Source organism: Leopardus geoffroyi, chromosome B1 (genome assembly GCF_018350155.1).
Source record: "Leopardus geoffroyi isolate Oge1 chromosome B1, O.geoffroyi_Oge1_pat1.0, whole genome shotgun sequence".
Taxonomy (NCBI): Eukaryota; Metazoa; Chordata; class Mammalia; order Carnivora; family Felidae; genus Leopardus; species Leopardus geoffroyi.
The window spans coordinates 193,893,919-193,914,504 of record NC_059327.1 but is presented as its reverse complement, the minus strand read 5'-3'; the positions used below and the strand labels follow the sequence as shown (position 1 = coordinate 193,914,504).

At 43.4% G+C, this 20,586-nt stretch overlaps 1 protein-coding gene across 2 annotated transcripts in view; it reads left to right on the top strand.

Annotated features, from left to right (window-relative positions):
• The window catches only part of CD38 (CD38 molecule), a 58,187-nt gene that overhangs the window by 18,947 nt on the left and 18,654 nt on the right, over positions 1 to 20,586 (top strand). The window lies entirely within an intron of this gene.

Sequence of the window (20,586 nt, the reverse complement as noted above, 5' to 3'; positions counted from 1 at the left end):
ATGGAGCCTGAGAAAGGTTAAATAATTTGGCTTACCCTACAGTCAGAACAGGCTGGGTAATTTGTGGGTCCCAGTGCAAAATGAAAATGCAAGGCTCGTTCAAAAAGCAAGAGAAAGCTCTTACTTTCTTCTGAGGTCTTGTCACACCGGTCAGATGGTTTTTACTTGCTATTTAATGTTGAGATCCTTGGACACTGGGATTCTTGCAGGGACAAAGCTGACCCTCCCAGGTACCTGGGGCCACACTCTACAATTCACCTGATCCTTACCCTCCTGCACTCATGCTCCTGCGGGGGGTGGAGGGTGGCAGCTGGAGAACCTTCCCTCCCTTGGGAGGTGAGAAAACAGTAAGAGGTCTGAACAAAGCTTCAAGCCCCTGGTTCAGGCTTCAGTTGCCCATTGGCCTTCTCCTACAAGACACAAAGCAATGATAAAATTATTGAGAATTTCTAGACAGCAACTGCAGAGCATTACACGCCAAGTGTGGGAACTTACTGAATCCAGGGCCCCATGTGACTGCTTTGGTCAGATGCCCACAAAGTCGGTTTTGTAGTTAGTACATGGCAGGGTGGGGATTGAAAGTTGTCTTCTTTCCATACTTGGGATCATCAGACCCACCAGACTGATGGAAAAACTGAGACATGGAGTGATTCTTCTAAGGACCAGGGCTGGCAAGTGGGAGAGCTGGTTTTTGAACTAACTGCACAGCCTGCAGCCATTGTATCCTACAACTTCCAAAAGACTGTGTTCTCAGCACATCTCAGGGCCTGAGGCAGCCCATTCCTAACATAGGAGCATTTGTGTAGTCTCCCGATGGAGGCATCTGTTATTTTGTCTGTCTCAAAGGTGAGTCATGAGGCCGCAGTGTGAGGTCCTTGGGCTCCTCCTTTTAGGGAAGCAAGGTCCCAGAGCCCAGAGCATCGTCGTACTGTACTTACGGATCTATGCAGGTAAAGCAGCGGAATGCCGTGTCCTGCCTGGTGGCCAGAACATTTTCTTTGTGGCTTATCTCTCCTCTTGAACCATCACCTCCTAGAGCTGGGTCAGGAGAGATGGTAGTGTATGCTCTGCTCTCCTAATCCTGTGCCTGTGGAAGACATTGCTGAGTGATCCCGGCACACCGGGTGAGCCTGGCCCAGCGTCAAAACTGTCTACACAGCGTGCCACATAGATGCCTACAGTTGGCCGGAGTTGGCCGGAAAGATACATTCCAAGAGATCTATTCGTCATTCTGTGTCAGAATTGTGTTGCTTGTCAGCCTAAGTAGGTCAGTGTAAAGTCTTATTTATCCCACCTGGGAAGAGCCACCATCATCCCATCTGTTTTCAGTCCTAGGTGCTTAAGTTCAAGAGTGACTAACAAGTGAGTTGATCCTGAAGTGGAGGCAGCGGGAGAAGAAGCTGGATAAAGAAGTTTGAGGGCCTGGAGCTGCTTGGCTTGAAGAAATCTGATGTGACAGAGTATGGGTGCCCTGGGGGTCTCTTTTGGTTGAAGAATAGTCTCAATGCCAAGGGATCAGGCGTGCGTTGTGTTGCTCTCTCTGTAAGGCAGAATCAGAGCCTCAAATAGCAAAAAGTCAAGAATAACAGCCAACATTTGCACAGCTCCTCACGCCTGGAATTCATGTGTCAGGGTAGAAGTTTCAGCAAGTTAAGAGCATGCCTTTCACTAATAGAAGCAACGCATGCCAAAGATTTATTTACTCATTTATGAAGAAATCAGTAAAATGATAACGTCAGTTCAAAGAACACCTTGGGGGCACTAAGTATTTATACATATTTGAAGTAGAATATTAGATAGGTTAGGCACAAAACTGGTTAATGCTCTACAAGTTAATTAAAAGCCATAACCTTTGGGATGTATCTTTTCTATCAGACAAAAATTATTTGCATCTTTAGCCAACAGGATGTATATTGTTACCATCTAACTTCATAAGCTTTGATAGTGAATAAAAATAACAAAGATACATTCTGCTAGATAATTAAATAAGTGTCGGGGAAAACCTATCAAACAATGCCCCGTTAAGACATTGAAAGGACATCCTGCCCACTCCAAATTGTAAATATTTTCATAACACATTTATCCCAAAAGTATTTCTCAAGCTCCTATTATGTTCCAGAAACTCTTCTCAATCCTGGGGAGAGAGTAGTGAATAAAACAGACTATGCCTTTGCTCACATGGGTCTTTTATTCTAGTGGGATTGGGGTCCAGACAGTGAATAAAGCAAGAAAATATACCGTGTGGCAGATGATGGAAAGTGCTATAATGTGGGCTCGGGGGTGGTGTTAGGTACAATAATAAAATAAGAAAAGCTTCACTAAAAGCTGACATTTTAGCAAAGACATGAATAAAGAGGGAGAGCAAACCCAGAAATGTCTGGGGGAGAGCCTTCTAGGCAAAAGGAAGAGGTGCAGAGGCAAAGCGAAACAGCACAAGCCCCAGTAGGATTGGAAATTTTTGTTATAGAAATGTTCAAAAAAAAAAAAAAAAAGGTACAACTAGAAAGAACAGTAGTTAACCCCATTTACCTCATACCCATCCTTAATGATTATCAACATTTTGCTGTCTTATTTCTTCAATCTCCTCACTTTTCTTTCCCTCTAAAGTACTTTAAAGCAAATTCCAGACTTCATGTCATTTTGTGTATAAATACTTCAGTCTATATCGCTAACAAAAAAATAACATTTAAAAAACATAGCTGAAATGCTATTGTCATACTTGACAAAACTTGATTTTCATAGTTAAAAAAAGGTTTTTCTTTTTCCACGTACCCAATTTATGTATGGTGCAATTAAATTATATAATTAAAACAAGTAAAAACATATTTACAAGTTTGTGGGTTTATTTTTATTTTTATTTTTTAAGTAGGCTTCATGCCCAAGGTGGGGCTCAAACCTACAACCCTGAGGTCAAGAGTTGCACGCTCTACTGACTGAGCCAGGCAGGTGCTGTAAGACCAAGTTTTCTTTAGCACGAAGATGTTAAGAACAAAACGGGAAGCTGGATGAGATAAAATCAAGAATTGATTTCATGTGCACACACGCGTGTGTGTGTGTGTGTGTGTGTGTGTTTCGCATGTGTATGTGTGTGTGTTTCAAAGACTCAGGGTTTGGTAGGGGAAGAATAATTTTTTTCATGGATTTTTGTAATTGACCTCAGTGGGGAATAGGGCATCATCTTTTTCAACAAAATATCACCAGTAAATATCTACTCTGAAAGGATGGGATGATGAGAATCTTGTTTTGAAGACAAAAAAGAAAGTGAAAACTGACTTCAGAAATTTCAAGAATAAATGGAGAAAGAGAGTAACTTTCTTTGTCCTTGCAATGACTCTTATTTTTTCCTAATTACAAAAATAAAACAAGCCTATTAGAGCATATTCAGAAAAATACATAAATACAGAGAAGAAAACAAAATCACTTGACCCCCAAAATGGAATTCTAAATAGTGATGAATGCCACAATTACCAAAAAATAAAAAAATAAATAAATAAAAAGGAAAGTGTTGAGCTGCTTAAATGGATGGTTTCAGAATAAGCAGTTTTACAGAGCTAATTTAAATACCTTCTATAATATGACATTTACAAAAATTGCTAAGGTCCAGTTTTCCACTTCCTAGTAGGATGTATTAAACATGATGCATCCACGTGGTAGGAAGTTATCTACATCTTTGGTCCTTGGATGCTTCGAATCAGTAAAGTCTGACTTGAAGGGACATTAGAAATTCCCCAAGGCATATATTTCTTTGGTCTCCATCCATGTTTGCCTTGATTCTGTTCAAATGTTACTTTTATTATGACTATCAAGCAAATATTACAGTTATTGTGGTGTTGGGACCTCACAGTTTATTTTTATTCTTTCTTTTTTAAAGTTAATTGATTTATTTTGAGAGAGCGAGTGTGTGAGCAGTGGAGAGGCAGAGAGAGAAGGAGAGAGAGAGAGAATCCCAAACAGGCTCCATACTGTCAGCACAGAGCCCAACACCGGGCTGGATCTCATGACCATGAGATCATGACCTAAGCCGAGATCAAGAATCTGACGCTTAAGGAACTGAGTCACCCAGGAGCCCCTCATAATTTAAATATTATAAAATTCATAATAAAATTTCCCTCCTCATTATTGCGTCTCCTGGGAGTAAGAATTTATTGATGAATGAACTTATCCAGAGCAGTGTCAAAGTTGGCAGTAACCAAACCTCCTTGGGAATGCTTCAAGAGCAAAGAAAGACTAAAAACATACAGAAACTGAGAGATGTAAAATTTCAAAGAAGGTGTGAGACTTAGATCAAAGATGGTCGATCACATTTCATGTTTTAGCACTTCTAGATGCAATTTCTTCAAAAGGACTGTTGAACTGCCGGATAGGAACACATCCATTTACCACCACCAATAGCCTCCTTTGTATTTACCTGGCTAGTTGACGTCATCTTCCCTCTCAAGGGACGTCTTTTGCTTTCTTCAATATTCCTTATTCTCACGTCAGTATCTCCTCTCGATTTGTCTTTTTTTTTCTTAGGCTTAAAGAAATAATGTGTGACCGGGAAAATCAAAATACACCTCCCTTCAATTTCCCTTCTTTCTCAGAGGCAAATACTGCTGTGTGTCTCTCTTGCATCTTTTTAGAAATGCTCTCTGGATATATAAGCATTTTTCCCATATTCTCTCCCCCACCCCACACATTGTCCCCTCTGTGCCTCACTCTTCTGTTTTCATTTTACAGTTGTATCTTGATTATTAGTGTAGTTCCGTCTCATTCTAATGGTTACATCATATTCCAGTGTATGGATTTACCATATTTTAGATTTGTACTGATGGGCAATCGAGGTTTTTAAAAAAAACTTTTGTAATATCTTACAAACAGTGCTGCAATAAATTCTTGTGTGAGATAGAATCTTGAAAGAGGAATCACCAAATTCAAGGCTATACCATTTTTAATTTTGAAAATAGCCAAATTTCTATGAGGCAAATCACCTCTTGAGGCAATAAAAGTTTCTGTTTTGCCATACCTGTACAATATAGGGCGTTTTCAAACTTTCTGATTTTTTTTTAATCAATCTGATAAGAGAATATGTTACTGCATTCTCATTTTAATTATTATTTATTTTGTGTTTTGCCCTGCAGAGTAAGCTTTGTTTTTTCCCGTTACCAATGTATTTTGGTAATCGTAATCATGTTGTTTTAGAGATTTATCCTTGTGGATATATGAGCTCCAGTTCGTTTGTTTCAACTCGTGTATGAGATCCTACTGAATGACCATATCTTACATTAATTAATCTATTCCCTTATCCTCAGTTTCTGCTGGCATAAACAATGCCAGAACACAAGTCTGCTCGTGCATATGATTTCCTCCTAAGGCATTTAGCTACAGATAGAAATACTAAGCCAGGGGGCGCCTGGGTGGCTCAGTCGGTTAGGCGTCCGACTTCAGCCAGGTCACGATCTCGCGGTCCGTGAGTTCGAGCCCCGTGTCGGGCTCTGGGCTGATGGCTCAGAGTCTGGAGCCTCTTTCGGATTCTGTGTCTCCCTCTCTCTCTGACCCTCCCGCGTTCATGCTGTCTCTCTCTGTCTCAAAAATAAATAAACGTTAAAAAAAAAAAAAAGAAATACTAAGCCATGGCGTATGCCATCTTCCCCTTTATCGGGTGTATTCGTTTGCCAGGACTGCAGTAAGGAAGCACTGCTAGCTGAGTGGCTTAACAAATGTATTGTCTCACATTTCTGGAGCCAGAAATCTGAAGTCAAGGTGTCAGAAGGGATTGTTCTTTCTGAAGGCCGTGAGGAAGAATCTGTTCCATATCTCTATCCTAGTTTCTAGAAGTCTCGGCTGTTCCTTGCCTAGTATAGGCCGTTCTCCCTGTGTCTTCACATTGTCTTTCTTCTGTGCGTGTCTCTCCCTGTGTCCAACTTGCTCCCTTTTATGAGGATCCTGGTCATATTGCACTAGGGTCCACCCCTATCATCAGCTTAACTTGAACATCTTCTAGGACCTTATTTCCAAATAAGGTCACAGTCTGAGGTCGTGGGGGGACATCTTTTGGGTGGACACAATTCATCCCATAACAGTGAGTGTACCAATTAAGATGCTTTTGGCTACAAGTAAAAGAATACTCAGATGAAAGTAGTTTACTTCTTTACTTATTTAAAATATTTTTTAACGTTTACTCATTTTTGAGACAGAGAGAGAGAGCGCATGCGCACACAAGCGGGGGCGGGGCAGCAAGAGAGGGAGACACAGAATCTGAAACAGGCTCCAGGCTCCCAGCTGTCAGCACAGAGCCCGACGTGGGGCTCGAACTCACGAACCGTGAGATCATGACCTGAGCCGAAGTCGACGCTTAACCCACTGAGCCCCCCAGGCGCCCCTGAAAGTAGTTTAAAACAAGAGGTTTTTACAGACACACATAACCAGCCAACCAGAAGTGACGTGGTCCTAGAGTCCGGTTCAGCTGCTCAGTGATGGACCAAGTCTTCTTATTCACTCTCCCATCTCCCTGGGTGGCTTCTGGTCCCAAGATGGCTGCTGCAGTTCCAGCTATTATGTCTTTCCTTGTAGAATGATGCCCAGGGACAGAGAACAGGAGGATGGCAAGAATGCCCCCATTTCAAGTCTCTTTTTATCAGAGAATAGCATCTTTCTCGGGAGACCTCTCTTAATTGCCTCTGTGCTGCATTTCATTAGCCAGAATAGAGCCACACGGCTCCCCAAACTGGAAAGGAGGCTCGTGAGCTCTTTGATATTTTGAATCAACGTGATAGGAGGCATGCTTTGCCAAGAGGGAAGAAGAGTGAGGAAAATCTGTTTGGGCTGGGAACCAGCAGTGTCTGCCATATTATATACGGCCAGACTGGTCTCCACGTTTGTGGTGTCACCTGACTTTCGGAAAAGTCCTTGTTGCTCCGTCCTCACCATCGCTCGGAACAATTTTGCACATCTTTTTGTGGCTTTAGTTTTCATTTTCCCGATGACTAACACAACTGATCATCTTTTTATGCGCTTATATTGGCCGCTCTGATGTGTGTGTGTGTGTGTGTGTGTGTGTGTGTGTAAAGTACCTATTTTTGTATTTTGCCTGTTTGTATGTTGAATTGTCTGTCTCCTCTACACATTCAAGATCCTAATTTTTTGTTAGTTTTGCAGATTGCAAATATGTTCTCCCAATCTGTGTCTTGACTCTTGACTTTATTAGATTCCTTGTATTACTGATAATTTTAATGTAATCATATTTATCTTTTGTGGTTGTGCCTTTTGTATCTTATTTAAGAATTTATTTTCTCAGAGGTCACAATAAAGGTCACATGTATTCCAAAAATGTTAAACATTTGCTTTTTGCAGTGAACTCTTTTATCCACTTGGAATTTGTCTTCGTGTGTGGTGTAAGGTAGGGACTTAATTTCATTTTTTCCCCACAGATGGATAGTCAGTTGTGTGAGTACTATTTATCAAACAATTCATCCTTTCCTAAGGGCTTTATAATGCCACTTCTATTTGCGTTTCAGACCTGTTAGCTTGTTTCTGGGTTCTCTAATCTGTTGTATAATCTATCCCTCAACGACTACCACCTTGTTTAAATCACTAATGTCTTGATATCCAGCAGGCACTGTCTGATTTCTGTTACTAGATATTAGTTTACGTTTTTTGGAAGTACTTATATAAACAGAATCATATCCTGTGTACTCCTTTGTGTCTGGCTTTTTCATGGCCTCCATGTGATGTTTTCGAAATTCATCCCTGTTGTATGTATTAATAGTCTGTTCCCTTTTATTTCTGAATAGTAGTCCGCTGTGTGTTTATATACCTGAACTTGTTTATCCATTCCTCTTTTGATGAACATTTGGCTTGTATTTCACTTTGGATATTGTGAGTAAAGCTCCTATGAACAAAGTTTCTGTGTGGATATACAGTTTCGTTCTCTTGGGCAACTACCCAGAATTGAAATAGCAGAGCCGCATGCTTTAGCTATTTAAGAAACTACTAAACTGTCCTACAAGGTAATTGTATAGTTTTACATGTTCACCATCAGTGTACAATTATTCTAGCTGTTACACATTCTTTTTTTTAATCTTTATTTATTTTTGAGAGACAGAGACAGAGCATGAGCAGGGGAGGGGTAGAGAGAGGGGGAGACACAGAATCCGAAGCAGCTCCAGGCTCTGAGCTGTCAGCACAGAGCCCGATGTGGGGCTCAAACTCACGAACCGTGAGATCATGACCTGGGCTGAAGCTGGCCGCTTAACCGACTGAGCCACCCAGGTGCCCCTAGTTGCTACACATTCTTAGTAACACTTGATATTATCAGACTTTTACACTTTTAGCCATTCTGATGCATTTGTAGTGGTATTTTTATGGTGCTTTAAAAAAAAAGTTTATTTATTTTGAGAAAGAGAGAGAGAGAGAGATGGTGAGCACACAACCAGGGGAGCGGCAGAGAGAGAGGGTGAGAGAGAATCCAAAGCAGGCTCTGAGCTGTTAGCACAAAGCTCAACGTGGGGCTCAATCTCATAAACTGTGAGATCACGGCCTGAGCCAAAATCAAGAGTTGGACATCTAACCAACTGAGCTACCCAGGCACCCCTTATGGCACTTTGAATTTGCATTTCCCTCACGACTAATGGTGTTGAACATTGTCTCGTGGGCTTATTGAAGTATGCTTTCAAATCTCTTGCCAATCGTAAAAAAAAAAGTTGGTTTTTGTTCTTACTATTGAGTTGTCAGTTTAGGTATTCTGGATGCAAGTCTTTTGTCAGATGTGTACTGAAAGTTTTTCTTTCATTTTGTGACATGCCTTTTATTCTTCTTTAATGGAGGCTTTTAAGGAATCAAGTTTGTTTTTTTTTTTTTAATCTTGATAAGATCCAACTTGTTCACTTTTTCTTATATATATCTTGCCTGACTTATGATGGGGTTACATCCCAATAAACTCATCATATATTGAAAATATCATAAGTCAAACATGCATTTACTACACCTCACCTACTGAACAGCATAGCTTAGCCTAGCCTACCTAAAGTATGTTCGGAATTCTTACATGAGCTCACAGTGGTCACAACAGAGTATCAGACTGCATACCTCTGGCCTGGGAGGAAATCAAAATGCAAAATTTGAAGTATGGTTTCTACTGAATGCATATCACTTTTGCATCAAATCATAAGTGGAACCATCGTAAGTTGGGGACTGTATAGCTTGTGCTTTAGGTCTGTCCTCAACTCCTAGTTAATTTTGTGTAGGGTGTGAAGTAAGGTAGATTTCAGTTTTCTTTCACATATGAAAATCTATTTGCTGTCGCATCATTTATCGAAAGAGCTTTCCTTTCCCCATTGAATTGCTTTGACACTTTTGCTGAAAATCAATTGATTGTGCCTTAGTCTGTTTGGACAGCTATACCAGAACAGTATAAATCAGATGACTAATGAACAACAGAAATTTCTTTCTTCTTCTTCTTCTTCTTCTTCTTCTTCTTCTTCTTCTTTTTACTTTTTTTTTTTAAAGTGTATTTATTTTGAGAGAGACACAAGCAGTGTGAGTTGGGGAGGAGCAGAGAGAGAGGGGGAGAGAGAGAGAGAATCTGCCAGTGCAGAGCCTGATGTGGGGCTTGCACTCCCAAAACTGTTAGTTCATGACCTGAGCTTAAATCAAGAGTTGGACAACTTCACTGAGTGAGCCACCCAGGTGCCCCCAGAAATTGATTTCTTACAATTCTGGAGGCTGGAAAGTCTAAGTTAAAAGGCCAGCAGTCTCAGTGTCATTGCATTTGGAATTAAAACTGCCCTTCCTTGATGATAATTCAGACAATCAGTTCTCAGTCTTCATATTCCTTGGCTAATCAAGAGCATCTGACACAGTTCATCACTTCCACCACCTTAATACACTTTCTTCACTTGGCTTCCAGAATAACCCATTCTCCTGCCTATTGTCCTACATTCCAATCTTTATTGGGTTTTTCTCCCCACCTCTTCTGTCAGATTGCCTCAAGGCTCAATCCTTGATCATCTTCTCTCCTTTGTATTTTGGTTGCTGATTTCAGGTAGTTTCATGGCTTTCTCTCTCCTGAACTTCAGGATCAGACACCCGTCTGTTTAGTCCACAGCCTCACTTGCACATCTAATAGAAACTTCAAGCTCAGCGTGTTTGAAACAGAACTGATCAATGCCATCTCCACCTAAACCTCTCCATCCCAGTTCATGGCAACTCCATCCTTCCAGTGTCCCAGGCTACGAACTTTGGAATTATTATCGACTCCTTATTTCTTTAACACCACACATCTAATCCATTAGGAAATTTACGGCTAAAGGTAATCTATCACTTCTTACCATCTCTCCTTCTACTACCCTGGTCCACATCACCACAGCTGCTTGCTCACATTACTGGTCTATCTTCCTCTTCCGGACTATACTCACTGAAGCTGTCAGAGAAATCCTTTGAAACTTAAGTAATATCATGTGCTTCCTGTGCTGTGGATCCTCTATGGCTCCACAGTTCTCCATGTGTAGAAGCTCCATTCCTGACAATGGCTCTGGGAGCCCCACCCAGTATGCCTTCCTTTCTGTCTACTGTCCACCTGGCTTTCTCTGCTCCAGCCACCAGCCGTACTGGCTTCTTTGCTGTTTCTTGAACGTATCAGGCATTTCAGGCCAGATTAATGGAATTAGTGACTTCTAAGCTTTCCTGAAGATTCTTTTTAAAATATAATTTATTGTCAAGTTGGCTAATATACAGTGTATACAGTGTGCTCTTGGTTTTGGGGGTAGATTCCTATGATTCATTGCTTACATACAACACCCAGTGCTCATCTCAATAAGTGCCCTCTTCAATGCCCACCACCCATTCTCTCCATCCTCTCCTCCATCAACCTTCAGTTTGTTCTCTGTATTTAAGAGTCTCTTATGGTTTGCCTCCCTCCCTCTCTGTTTGTAACTATTTTTTCCCCTTCCCTTCCCCCAGGGTCTTCTGTTAAGTTTCTCATATGAGTGAAAACATATGGTATCTGTTTTTCTCTGCCTGACTTATTTCACTTAGCATAATACCCTTCAGTACCACCCATGTTGCTACAAATGGCAGGTTTTATTCTTTCTCATTGCTGAGTACGATTCCATTGTATATATAAACCACATCTTCTTTATCCATTCATCAGTTGATAGACATTTAGGCTTTTCCCATAATTTGGCTATTGAAAGTGCTGCTATAAACATTGGGGTACATATGCCCCTATGAAACAGCCCTCCTGTATCCTTTAAATAAATTTCTAGTAGTGTTATTGCTGGGTTACAGGGTAGTTCTATTTTTAATTTTTTGAGGCACCTCTACACTGTTTTCCAGAGTGGTTTCACCAGTTTGCATTCCCACCAAAAGCGCAAGAGGGTTCCCGTTTCTCCATATCTCGCTAGGTTAATTTTATGACTCACTATGACTGGTGTGAGGTGGTATCTCAGTGTGGTTTTGATTTGTATTTCCCTGATGATGAGTGATGTTGAGCATCTTTTCATGTGTCTGTTGGCCATCTGGATGTCTTCTTGGGAAAAGTGTCTATTCATGTCTTCTGCCCATTTCTTCACTGGATTATTTGTTTTTCAGGTGTTGAATTTGGTAAGTTCTTCATAGATTTTGGATACTAACCCTTTATCTGATATGTCATTTGCACATATCTTTTCCCATTCCGTCAGTTGCCTTTTAGTTTTGTTGATTGTTTCCTTTGCAGTGCAGAAGGTTTTTTACCTTGATGAGGTCTCAATAGTTCATTTTTGCTTTTATTTCCCTTGCCTTTGGCAATGTGTTGAGCAAGAAATTGCTGCAGCTGAGGTCAAAGAGTTTTCCTCTGGGGTTTTGATGGTTTCCTGTCTCACATTTAGGTCTTTCATCCATTTTGAGTTTATTTTTGTGTATGGTGTAAGAAAGTGGTCCAACTTCATTCTGCATGCTGCTGCCCAGTTCTCCCAGCACCATTTGCTAAAGAGACTGTCTTTTTTCCATTGGATACTCTTTCCTGAAGAGTTTTTTAAGTAAGCTCTATGCCCAATGTGGGACCTGATCTCCTGACTCCGAGATCAAGAATCCACATACTGAGCCAGCCGGGAGCCCCAAGAGTCTTTTTCTGTCTTAACACCCTACTTGCAAAATTCTGACTTCCTCAGGGAATCTTGCTGGTTGCTCTCTTCGCCCACAAGGTGGCAATCTTTGCCTTCAATTCAGGCTCCCTCAGTCTCAAATTAAAGAATTAACCACTGAGTTAACGGGCTCTCATGTTTCCTTTGGGCCAAGATAATGTTCCCTGCAGGACTTCACGGCAGGAAAAGTTATAGAATGAGTGTAACTACCCCTTGAGATCTAAGTGTTTTTAGGGATGAGGATTTTAGGCTGTGAGAGCTTTCTTGGGGGAGCAACATATTAGGTAGTTGATGTTGCTTTATTGGCGGGGACTTTGAAATAGAACCATTATTTGTGGGAAGGGTGACAGCATATCCTGAGAGGTGACAGCACCAAGTTAGGAAGTGTGAAGTAGGCTGACAACATACAGATTTAACCATGAAATGTACTTGGTTTTCACCTTGTGTAAGACTTTAACTCTCTGCCCATCCCCTGTACCCTATTGGCTTTATCCCATCACTTGGGAAACAAGTGTCTATTCTGGTCTGTACCTTTGCATGAGATCTAGGGAAAGGACAGCCCCTCTGGGGTCTTAGGTCCTCATTTCTGTTAGGAACAACTTCACCTCCTATGGGGGGCAGCATTGTTCAGAGAAAGAGTGGAGTTTGGAATGTCAGATAGGTCTGCCCCTTGCTAATTGTTCGGCTTTGGTCTTGTTGCTAAACTCTGAGCTTCAGTAGCTCTAATGATAGGAACTTCCCCACAGGGCCAGTGTGAGATTTAAATAGTATGAGTTAAGGAGTAAGCACAGTGCCTGGCACATGGGGAGCACTCTGTGGTGGTCATACACTTTTCCTTCTTCCTTCGAGTGCTCCCTCCTGCCTCTGGGCTCCTGGAGACAACTGCCAGGGTAGGTCAGAAGTAGGGAGAAAGGGGGAGAAGCCAACAAGAAGGGTCGACTCATGGGGGATAGGGCAACTGAGGAACCATCTGGGGTCTGCTGGAAGGAATAGAGTGGTAGGAAGGGAGAGGACGTGCCACTGACCTTGAATCCTAAGGAGGCAGCAGAGAAATACTGTCATGGCTAAGACACCAGCTCAGCCTGCAGACTTTCTTACTAACAAATCGAGTCTTCCAGAAGCTGCTTTTGGAGCTTCTGCCAAGCATAAACACTGATTAAGGCATGCTGGTTTTCACAGGCCCTCTGATTCTTGAATATCCTTCTCAAGATTGGAGGTTACTGTCATTGTCCCTCAGCCCAAGACCACCAGGAACACAGGGCAGTTGAACAAGATGGGCTTCATCTCTCTTTCCAAGAGTGAGCCCTAGTACGAGAGCCCCTGGGGCAGGGGAGGGTTCAGCGTGAGCATGTTAGAAAGGATTGATAGGATTGGGGCTTCTTTTATGAACTTTTGGGGGAAAGAGGCTGGCTTTGCCTGGATGCTGCCAGGGAGCACAGGGCAAGGGGGTCATTCTGTGATAGGGTCTGCCAGGCTGCAAGCATGAAGCAAAGCCAAAGCTGTCACTGGTAAAGAGGGAGCAGTCACTGATATTTACTACGATACAAGGGTATTTGGTCTGTGTGTGTGTGTGTGCATGTGTGTGTGTGTGTTGTGGATATTGTCTGTTGACATCACAGTCTCAGGATCACAGAGATGTTTGATGTCAGGTGCCCTTGAATTACGTTCAACAGGAGAACACCAGGCCAACGCAATTCTCTTTTTCTTCGCCAACATCTCCATATATAACCTTGTTCTCTCTGGGTCCCCAGGAGGAAGGAACTACAGCAGCTGGGCTGTGATGGCTTTACTTAATTTTGGAAGAAGGGATGATCCTGAGGGGAAGAAAGAAGGCAAGCGAGTGGGCTAATGGTCTGGTCAACTTGACCTCCAGATAGATAGACTAACGCCATTTGCTAGAACAAAGCGGCCTATGTCGTGAATCCCCTTAACAGGACGTCCTTGGTTAAAGACGACTTAGAGAAAATTGATTCATCATCTGTGAGGCGTGATTCCCTGGAAAGTCATGTAAGCAGTGGAACTCTCTGGGTAATAAAATGGAGATATTTCATCCTTTTAATCCTTCTCGTTGTGTAACGAACCCTACAGAACCCAAAAGGTCACTTCATGGTGTTATCCGTGATTCTGGGCCAGAAAGCATGTCTCATGCAGGAAGGCAGGCAGGACACCAGGGGCGATATAGGAAGTGGCATCCCTCCCTCCCTTCCTTTGACTGAGCCTCTCAATGACTTGTCTCCTTGATATGATTCATCAAGTCTGACTCTGAGTATGATCTGTGATGAGGAGTGATTTGACAACCCAGTCTTGCTTGAGGATGCAAGAAAGTCTTTAAAGGGGAGACAGTTCCACTGGAGAAAGTCTGTGGCCCTAACCCCTACCCCTCCTCATATATCACATCACTGGGCCTTGAGTGGTGGGGCCAGGGCGTCTTGCCTGATTACATGCTATTGTTTTTAACAGGATGAGGGGTAGAAAAGACACTTTGTAGCTAGCAGACGTGAGGGAGGGCGCAGAAATGATGGGTGGTGACGGAGTAGACATCCTCTTCTGGATACTGGTCTCTGCTGGATACAGGAATTCCTAAGGGGATATGTTTTCTTTAAACCCAAGTCCTAAGCTTCCCAAGATTCTCAAGTGTTTGGTCTAATTGCTCAGGCTACTCTAAAAGAAAATAAAAGTTTTGTTATGATCGCTATTGTAATATATGTTTATTGTAGGAAAAGTCAAAGTATAAGATGGGACGATTACAAGGCAACCTTATACTTCTCACCAGGTATAACTATTTTAAAACATGGTTTGAGGGGCACCTGGGTGGCTCAGTTGATTGAGCGTCTGACTCTTGACTTCTGCTCGTGTCATGATCTCACGGTTTGTGGGTTTGAGCCCTTCATCCGGCTCTGTGCTGACAGCGCAGAGCCTGCTTGGGATGTCTGTCTCCCTCTCACTCTGCCCCTCCCCCGCTTGCTCTCTATTTCTCTCTCTCAAAAAACAAACAAGCAAACAAACAAACATGGTTTGATTGCCGTGGTTTCATTTTCTTTTAGTTTTAACAAATTGGTTGTGGGGCGCCTGGGTGGCTCAGTCGGTTGGGCGTCCACTTCGGCTCAGGTCATGATCTCACGGTTCGTGGGTTCGAGCCCCGCATCGGGCTCTGTGCTGACAGCTCAGAGCCTGGAGCCTGCTTCAGATTCTGTGTCTCCCTCTCTCTCTGACCCTCCCCTGTTCATGCTCTGTCTCTCTCTGTCTCAAAAATAAATAAACATTGAAAAAAAATTTTAAAAAAATAAATAAAAATAAAAAATTGGTTGTGATTTTGCTATGTCTTCATTTAAAAAAATTGAACTCCCCTTCCCCCCTTTTTGGCTGGCTTGGATAATCCATTGTTAAATTTTTTCTTTTAATGTTTATTTATTTCTGAGACAGAGAGGGACAGAGCCTGAGAGGGGGAGTGGCAGAGAGAGAGGGAGACACAGAATCCGAAGCAGGCTCCAGGCTCTGAGCTGTCAGCACAGAGCCCGACACAGGGCTCGACCTCGCAAACTGTGAGATCATGACCTGAGCCGAAGTCGGTCGCTCAACCGACTGAGCCACCCAGGCACCCCTTGGATAATCCATTTTTTTTTTTTTAATTTTTTTTTCAACGTTTATTTATTTTTAGGACAGAGAGAGACAGAGCATGAACGGGGGAGGGGCAGAGAGAGAGGGAGACACAGAATCGGAAACAGGCTCCAAGCTCTGAGCCATCAGCCCAGAGCCCGACGCGGGGCTGGAACTCACGGACCGCGAGATCGTGACCTGGCTGAAGTCGGACGCTTAACCGACTGCGCCACCCAGGCGCCCCGGATAATCCATTTTTATTGTAAACCAACAATACAGAAAAATATGAGGTGAAAGTGGAAATTTGCCTTTATTTTTCTTCCAAGAGACAACCCCAATTACCAGTTTGGTGTGCATCTTTTTCCTGTTTTCTAGAAGGTGAGGTCTCCTTTCATCACTTACCATAAAATAAACATCCCCCAAGTGATTCCAAGCTCTGTATAAATACGTTGTTCAAAGGCTGCTTTGTTTTCCACTGAGCAGAGACCCCTTTTGACGCCATTCCCTTCTGTTGGCTACACATCTCTAATCTCTGGAACCCATCAAAGGCAGCGAAGCCAGAAAGGGGGCACATAGAAACCCTGGGCGGTTACAAATATAGATAGATTTTGCATGCCACAACAACAGGGGAGCCCACAAAGAAAAATCATTTTCAAAAAAGAAGACTGCTTAACATTCAATCAAGGAGTTTTTGTTTTTGTTGTGTGGTTTTAAATCCCGTGCCTATCCTCTGTAGTAGAGAATTAGAAAGTGTTCCACTATTTATTGAGTTTTCAAGTTTTAGTGCCTTGGGCAAAAGTCACCAGTGCTTTGATTGTAATTAGTTCTGGTCTTTCTCTGCCCTCAACCATCATCTGAGTGCCTTGAGGATAGCTCTGTGCCTGGTGGGAGGCTCTCGGTAGGACCCCGGGAAGTATTTGTGGAAGGAAAGAGTGGGTGATGAAGCAGCCCAAGTGTCCACGGTGGGTAAACGGATACCCAGAATGAGGTGTAAGCCTACAGTGGAATGTTGTTGAGCCTTTGAAAGGGCAGGGGATTCTGACACCTGCTACAACACGGGTAAGCTGTGAGGACATTGCACTAAGTGAAATCAGCCAGTGATGGAAAGACAGGTACCCACAGTAGTCAAATTCACTGAGATAGAAAGTGGCAGTGCAGTTCCCCTGGGAGGAAGGGGGAAGGGGAAGCTTCTGGAAAATTCTCAGTTCTACTCTTTCCACCTTTGCCATTCTGACTTGGTTGGCCTGGAGTCGGTCTTTTCCGAAGCTCTCGGGTGATGGTCAAGTGTGGCCAGAGCTGAGAGCCACAGGACCCGATGACTTCCCACCGTCTGATCCGGGCACAGACGGCTCTTGGGAATAGCCCTGGGGCTCACAGTCTCTATCCCAGGCAGCAGGTCTGCCTGGAAGTAGCACCATTTTGGAATGGAGAGCCATTTTTAATGCAAAAAAAAAAAAAAAAAAAAAAGCAACTTCCAGAAATGGCTCTTATTCCTTCCATGCTGCTGCTTCAATTTTTTTTATGTTGTTTTTATCTTATATTTGAGAGAGAGAGAGATCAACAGAATGTCAGCAGGGGAGGAGCAGAGAGACGGAGACAGAACCTGAAGCCGCCTCCAGGCTTCAAGCTATGAGCGCGGAGCCCGACGTGGGGCTCGAACCCATGAGCAGTGAGATCGTGACCTGAGGTGAAGTCAGCCTCTCAACGGACTGAGCCACCCAGGGCCCCCCCCATGCCGCCTCTTCAGTCAGAGGCGCACCTCCATCTCTGTTGGACACAGACGTTCCTGAGGCCATCTGTTTCTTATAACCGGCCAATTTACTCGGAGCAGCTTGGCTTGGCTATCATTTGATCTGATGGAACGGTGCTCTACCCAGGGGAACAAACATGAACACGGGGGATTCTTGCAAAGAAGCCACACTAATGAACTTGAGGCTCCTTTCTGCATTGCCATCTATAAATGACTACTGCAGACACCTCCCTACAGTGCCATCCCAATGCCTTTTTAATTCTATATATGTATTTATGCCGATCAAAATGGTGACTGGCACATCCAGGGTGCAATGTTTACTTTTGAGTTTAAGGATAAAAAGAAACTTCAGGGGCTCCTGGGGGGCTCAGTCACTTAAGCATCTGACTCTTGATTTCAGCTCAGGTCATGATCTCAAGGTCGTGAGATCGAGCCCCACATTGGGCTCCGTGCTGAGACTCGGACCCTGCTTGGGATTTTCTCCCTCCCTCTCTCTCTGCGCCTCCTTGTGCTTGTGTTCTCTCTATCTCTCAAAATAAAGAAATAACACATTTAAAAAAAAAGTAGCTTCATAAAGCTTGACCCCAGACTTCTGATTGCTCCTCCTCATTTTCTCTCAGTTGTGGACACAAGGAGGCTGTGATCTCTGAGACAGAGAAAGGGAAGGCAGTTAAATCATAAACTCTTCTCACGTCTGTTTCAGCTTATGTTCTAGAACTCTGCTCCTTCTAGACGAGCTCCGTTAAATTATTATCAACCTGGGGATCCTTGAGCCCCCAGAAGGTAGTGTCTCCTGAGCTGGGGGTCTACATACCTAAGAAACATAAAAATAATTTTAGAGGTTCGTGAGTTCTCCCGGAGGCTCCATCAAGTCTTTGGTGATTACATAACATGTTCATAAAAACATCTGGTAAACAGTGGGTTCTCGGTGCATGTTCATTTCTCTTTCCTGCCAGATTTTTTTTTTTTTTTTTTTGTAGTGGAAAATTCTCTTGCTCTTCATCTCAGGGAGACATCTCTCCCCCTCCAGCCTTTGTCTGCCTCAAGTTCTGCAGATGCTGGTAGAAGAATTGTTTGAGGGAGTTGGAATCCGGAACAGGACATTTTTGAGAAGGCCACTGAATTAAATTAATGGAAGTAAAACATGATCCCCCAAAGTGACATAGCCACCAAACACTTTTTCTCTAAACTTGCCATGATGGTGCCCCATACATTTTGATTGACATCGAAGTACATAATGCAATTACCTGTTTTCTTTGGAATGTGCAGTGTATGGAGAAAGCCAGATGGATAATGGTTTCCTGGCCCAGCTTTGGAAGGCAAGCCATGAGGCAGTTGAAATGTCCTGTGCAGACTGGGGAGGAGAGGGATCTCGGCCTGAAAGAGCCCTCCATGAAGCCTGCAGGTGTTGTGTGTGAGCTCATCGAATTCTCTCGAACCTCCCATGAGTGAAGTGATATTACCTCCCTTTCACAGATGGGGAAACTGAGGCTGGAGCGCTTTTCTAGCCTGCCTTCCAAGGCAATGCTGTAGTAGGGTGGTGGGACCCTGACCTTCAGGGTCACACAGACTTGGGACCTGTCCCGGCTTTCCCACTCACTCATCCTGTGACCTCTGACCGGTTCTATAACTTTGCAGCCTTCAAATTTCCTCATCAGTAAAATGGGACAACGTAGGATCTCCCTGTGACCAAGGCCCTTTCTTCTCTAGAATCGAAGTAGTGATTTTAGATCTGCAATGGCCGTCAAGGTGAAAGATTGCGCTTCTCACCTTCCTTTGCAGCTAGGTGTGGCCTGTGATAACATCTTAGCAAACGAGATGAGAGCAAATAGAACATCTTCTAAGAGCCTGTCCTTAAGAAGCAGCCCACGTTGGGGCGCCTGGGTGGCGCAGTCGGTTAAGCGTCCGACTTCAGCCAGGTCACGATCTCGCGGTCCGTGAGTTCGAGCCCCGCGTCAGGCTCTGGGCTGATGGCTCAGAGCCTGGAGCCTGTTTCTGATGCTGTGTCTCCCTCTCTCTCTGCCCCTCCCCCGTTCATGCTCTGTCTCTCTCTGTCCCAAAAATAAATAAACGTTGAAAAAAAAAATTAAAAAAAAAAAAAAGCAGCCCTCGTGCCCACTGCTGCTGCTGCTTTCCCCTCCTCTTCCTTCTTTCTCTTCCTCTTTCTTTTCCTTAATCTTTCCTGTTGGCTGGAATGTAGTCATGATGGCTGGAACTGAAGTAGTCATTTTGGACTGAGCAGATGGGTCTCTGATATGTGCAATGTCATAGAAATCCCAGATACTGGCCTTGAGCTTGAGATATGAGCAAGAAATAAAATTCTCTGTTACGTCCCTGCAATTTTAGGTCTTACTAAGTTGAATCAAATACTGATACATTTGCTCAGAGAAATGATAGGAGATTAGATGAGATATGTATGTGCAATATATATTAAGCCCCCAATAAATGCTACCTTTTGTTGTTATTGTTTATTACTACTACTACTACGAAATTATTATCATTATTATTGCCTCAGCCCACCCAGCTACCGGATGACTGATCTGGAACTCTGTCCTGTGGCTTTTGCATATCAAAGCCATTACATTTTACAGGCTGATTCTTACTACAAGTGGAAGATCAAGGAGACAATCATATTGCCTGCGGACAAGGGGATGGGCAGTACTGTTACCCTCTGGGTTGGGTTTGCACCCTAATCTGACCCCAAGGGGCCGGGTGTTCTCACCACCCCAGGTGCAGGACCTACTAACTCTGTGTGCCCTTCCCGGCCCTGTGAGGATGAGCCCCATTCCTAAATTGGCCCAGGAGTTATATGGGCCACGCCTGCCTCTATGGGCTGCAGATGACTGCTCACAGCCAGCAAGGTCTGAGCAAGGGGCCCGAAAAGAAAGACAGGAAATATCATTGCTGATGTTGAGTGAACCTTTATTCTGTACTGGGCAGTGTTCCAAAAGGATTTACCATGTGTTTTATTTAAGCCCTCAAAGGTTAGGGTTTATCCCGATCGTGATACCTGAGCGCTCCCAGGGGAGACCCACCTCTTTGTCCCGAGGAAATGATGGGTTTCTGTGCACCTGCTAACAGGAACACAAGGGATTCCAGCTGCTGTCTTCTTAGCCCCTCTCTGTGCCCCCATCCCTCCTC